Below are 5,567 nucleotides of genomic sequence, written 5' to 3' on the forward strand. Positions count from 1 at the left end.
GCATTACATGTGTATTACTTTTCAGGCCTAATATATTTTGTATTCACATTAGGCTAAAGTGTCATAGGTCTACAGCAATTGCAAACAGTTTTTAGTTTATTGCAATGTATCACCGAAACTACACAATTAAACTGGTAAACCTATTGTAAACTTCCCAAATGTTATTCAACATTACCATAGCCTGAAGCACCCTGGACGAATCACGAAAGCAAATAACTAGATGAATCCCGAACCAATATAAAATGATTTACCTATGTAAATAATAAAATAGCATATACAAAAACTACGTTACATTACAAAGGCCGACAATGCAGAGGCAGACAACGGATTAGTGTATTCGTTTGTACAGGAGAGCCTGGCGCCGTGTTTTTCTCATGACAGTGGAATACAAGTACAGGTGACACGTAAATCAGAGTCATATGACGTTTCAGTGAAACTAACATAGTAAATCATTAGCTTTGTACAAATACACAACACTGACAATGGCGTTTAGAATTTACCTTAACTTTCAACTAGTTTCCCTCGTCGTGGTGCTCCATTTTCACCTTGACCATACATTTAGCATTTCTGATGTATGCTATGGTCATGACTTCGCAGCACCTCCCTCTCCCGTGCTCAAAAGTGTCCTTCCTTTATTCCTGTGTGGCCACGGCCCCAACTTGTTAAAGTCCTCCCAAATTACATTCAAATTACAGCCTACGTTACTGTAGAGCTACATTTTCTCAGTCCTAGCCGAGAAGTCAAATTCAATTCTTGAACCCTGCCCTTATGCTTTCACTGTAAAGTCTGATTTGTAAATAAATTCACCAAAATTATGGAAATGTTATATCTATAGGTGCCGAGGGTGCAGAATAAAAAATATATAAATAATTGAAAGAAATAAGGCCTCTAATTGGACCAGCTACAACAACAACCCCCCCCCCCCCTACAGCGTAATCTTTTTTTTTAATACAGTGATAAGTATCTGCCCTCGTGTAGTGTAGGCTCTAGTTAACTATATAATTGATATACGTTATGGTACAGAACAGTTTTTCCCACTAGATGTCACCCTTTACATTGTCTCATGCTGGGTTGATGTACTCCTTAGGCCTACCTTGCAAGGAAATATCAAGCCAAAGCTATATTTTGTGTGTGTTTTTTGAGTATGTCAATAGGCTGCATGTGGGTTTCAAGTTTGGGGAAGCTATTTTTTCAGCTAAAGGAACATTCTTTAGCAGGACACGAGAAAAATGTAGAGTTTTATAAACACATTTCATGCAATTCTACAAGAATTCACTTGCCATAACTGGAGACGTGAGCCTAATCTTTAATACCACAAAATGACAGGGTAGGCTGATTTGCTGAAAATGACAAACTGAGATCAATAAAAACAATATTGTCTTGAATGCAACCATCTAATTGAGGCCTATGAAAAGGGGAGACATTGTAGGCTATGTAGTCTATCTAGCCTGGATGAGGACATTATTGTCCCAAAATAACTTGCCACTGGCTCAGCCAATGATAAAGACAGTGAATATTTATTTTTATTTTTATTTTTTATGATAAAGACAGTGAATATGGCGCACCACCGGGATATGTCAACAATCAGCTCTGGATATTTGCTGCATGCTTGCCCAAACTGCACGCTTCCTAAATGGCGAGCTTCCTGGCTGTATGTGCTGGTAATTTAAAACAATCCACCGCTATTTTTTTTAAAACAAGATAATAATCCTCTGTTGCCCAATCATGCTCTAGTGTAGTGTTTTGAAGGATTTTTTTTTGTGTATAGACAGAACTATATAATTTGGCAAGTTCCATACAATTTACTTAAGGGAAGCTTAGCTTAATGGAAATGCCGCCTATGATTATGTGTGTAAGGCTAAGGGAGTAGCATTAAGGCTGGCTTGAGTCAAAAACAAATGTGTATTGTATGTGTGTGATTTGTTACTTCAAGGGTTAGGAGAGGTTAGGCAAGTGTGTGGATGTGGCCAGTTTGTCTGTGCATTTCAGGTTAATCAATTTGTTTGCAGGTACCAGGGAGGTACCACTTTAGTTCAGAGTGCTAAAACAACAGGGGTAACATCTGAAAGTAATATGAAACAACAGCGAAATAAGACTGCAATGAGCAGGTAAAACGAGGTAATAACCTGTTAATAGTTACTATTTAGCAGCTAAATACTGATGTAAAGTTACAGTTGAAGTCGGGAAGTTTACACACACTTAGGGTTGGAGTCACTAAAACACGGTTTCACCCACTCTACAAATTTCTTGTTAACAAACTATAGTTTTGGTAAGTCGGTTAGGACATCTACTTTGTGCATGACACAAGTACGTTTTCCAACAAACAGTTTACAGACAGGTTATTTCACTTATAATTCACTATATCACAATTACAGTGGGTCAGAAGTTTACATACACTAAATTGACTGTGCCTTTAAACAGCTTGAAAATTCAGAAAATGCTTTAGAAGCTTCATATAGGCTAATTGACATAATTTGAGTCAATTGGAGGTGTACCTGTGGATGTATTTCAAGATCTACCTTCAAACTCAGTGCCTCTTTGCTTGACATCATGGGAAAATCAAAAGAAATCAGCCAAGACCTCAGAAAAAAATTGTAGACCTCCACAAGTCTGGTTCATCTTAGGAGCGATTTCCAAACGCCCTGAAGGTACCACGTTCATCTGTACAAACAATAGTAGTCAAGTATAAACAACATGGGACCACGCAGCTGTCATACTGCTCCAGAAAGGAGACACGATCTGTCTCCTAGAGATGAACGTACTTTGGTGCGAAAAGTGCAAATCAACCCGAGAACAACAGCAAAGGACCTTGTGAAGATGCTGGAGGAAACAGGTACAGTAAAATGAGTCCTATATCGACATAACCTGAAAGGCCGCTCAGCAAGGAAGAAGCCACTGCTCCAAAACCTCCATAAAAAAAAGCCAGACTACGGTTGCAACTGCACATGGGGACAAAGATTGTACTTTTTGGAGAAATGTCCTCTGGTCTGATGAAAGAGTGTATGTAAACTTCTGACCGACTGGGAAATGTGATGAAAGAAATTAAAGCTGAAATAAATCCTTCTCTATACTATTATTCTGACATTTCACATTCTGAAAAATATATAGTGAAGTCCTAACTGACCTAAACTGGGAATTTTTACTAGGATTAAAAAGGTCAGAAATTGTGAAAAAAATTGAGTTTAAATGTATTTGGCTAAGGTGTATGTAAACATCCGACTTCAACTGTATATACATTCCTCTGGTTGTTATGTAGAAAAACAATTATTCTTTACTGAAGAACTTTGCAAAAGTTATAAATCAAAAAATCAAAACTTTCAATTTATTTGTCATATTGTTGTACATGGTTAGCAGATGTTAATGCGAGTGTAGCGAAATGCTTGTGCTTCTAGCCGACAATGCAGTGATAACCAACAAGTAACACCCAATCAATTCCAAACTACTGTCTTATACACAGTGTAAGGATATGGAACATGTACATAAGGATATATGAATGAGTGATGGTACAGAGCAGCATACAGTAGATGGTATCGAGTACAGTATATACATATGAGATGAGTGTGTAGACAAAGTAAACAAAGTGGCATAGTTAAAGTGGCTAGTGATACATGTGTTACATAAGGATGCAGTCGATGATGTAGAGTACAGTATATACATATGCATATGAGATGAATAATGTAGGGTAAGTAACATTATATAAGGTAGCATTGTTTAAAGTGGCTAGTGATATATTTACATCATTTCCCATCAATTCCCATTATTAAAATGGCTGGAGTTGGGTCAGTGTCAATGACAGTGTGTTGGCAGCAGCCACTCAGTGTTAGTGGTGGCTGTTTAACAGTCTGATGGCCTTGAGATAGAAGCTGTTTTTCAGTCTCTCGGTCCCAGCTTTGATGCACCTGTACTGACCTCGCCTTCTGGATGATAGCGGGGTGAACAGGCAGTGGTTCGGGTGGTTGATGTCCTTGATGATCTTTATGGCCTTCCTGTAACAACGGGTGGTGTAGGTGTCCTGGAGGGCAGGTAGTTTGCCCCCGGTGATGCGTTGTGCAGTCCTCACTACCTCTGGAGAGCCTTACGGTTGAGGGCGGAGCAGTTGCCGTACCAGGCGGTGATACAGCCCGCCAGGATGCTCTCGATTGTGCATCTGTAGAAGTTTGTGAGTGCTTTTGGTGACAAGCCGAATTTCTTCAGCCTCCTGAGGTTGAATAGGCGCTGCTGCACCTTCTTCCCGACGCTGTCAGTGTGAGTGGACCAATTCAGTTTGTCTGTGATGTGTATGCCGAGGAACTTAAAACTAGCTACCCTCTCCACTACTGTTCCATCGATGTGGATAGGGGGGTGTTCCCTCTGCTGTTTCCTGAAGTCCACAATCATCTCCTTAGTTTTGTTGACGTTGAGTGTGAGGTTATTTTCCTGACACCACACTCCGAGGGCCCTCACCTCCCTCCCTGTAGGCCGTCTCGTCGTTGTTGGTAATCAAGCCTACCACTGTTGTGTCGTCCGCAAACTTGATGATTGAGTTGGAGGCGTGCGTGGCCACGCAGTCGTGGGTGAACAGGGAGTACAGGAGAGGGCTCAGAACGCACCCTTGTGGGGCCCCCGTGTTGAGGATCAGCGGGGAGGAGATGTTGTTGCCTACCCTCACCACCTGGGGGCGGCCCGTCAGGAAGTCCAGTACCCAGTTGCACAGGGCGGGGTCGAGACCCAGGGTCTCGAGCTTGATGACGAGCTTGGAGGGTACTATGGTGTTGAATGCCGAGCTGTAGTCGATGAACAGCATTCTCACATAGGTATTCCTCTTGTCCAGGTGGGTTAGGGCAGTGTGCAGTGTGGTTGAGATTGCATCGTCTGTGGACCTATTTGGGCGGTAAGCAAATTGGAGTGGGTCTAGGGTGTCAGGTAGGGTGGAGGTGATATGGTCCTTGACTAGTCTCTCAAAGCACTTCATGATGACGGAAGTGAGTGCTACGGGCGGTAGTCGTTTAGCTCAGTTACCTTAGCTTTCTTGGGAACAGGAACAATGGTGGCCCTCTTGAAGCATGTGGGAACAGCAGACTGGTATAGGGATTGATTGAATATGTCCGTAAACACACCGGCCAGCTGGTCTGCGCATGCTCTGAGGGCGCGGCTGGGGATGCCGGTCTGGGCCTGCAGCCTTGCGAGGGTTAACATGTTTAAATGTCTTACTCACCTCGGCTGCAGTGAAGGAGAGACCGCATGTTTCCGTTGCAGGCCGTGTCAGTGGCACTGTATTGTCCTCAAAGCGGGGCAAAAGTTATTTAGTCTGCCTGGGAGCAAGACATCCTGGTCCGTGACTGGGCTGGATTTCATCTTGTAGTCCGTGATTGACTGTAGACCCTGCCACATGCCTCTTGTGTCTGAGCCATTGAATTGAGATTCCACTTTGTCTCTGTACTGACGCTTAGCTTGTTTAATAGCCTTACGGAGGAATAGCTGCACTGTTTGTATTCAGTCATGTTGCCAGACACCTTGCCCTGATTAAAAGCAGTGGTTCAGCGCTTTCAGTTTCACGCGAATGCTGCCATCAATCCACGGTTTCTGGT

This window comes from Oncorhynchus gorbuscha, linkage group LG15 (assembly GCF_021184085.1).
Source record: "Oncorhynchus gorbuscha isolate QuinsamMale2020 ecotype Even-year linkage group LG15, OgorEven_v1.0, whole genome shotgun sequence".
Classification (NCBI taxonomy): Eukaryota; Metazoa; Chordata; class Actinopteri; order Salmoniformes; family Salmonidae; genus Oncorhynchus; species Oncorhynchus gorbuscha.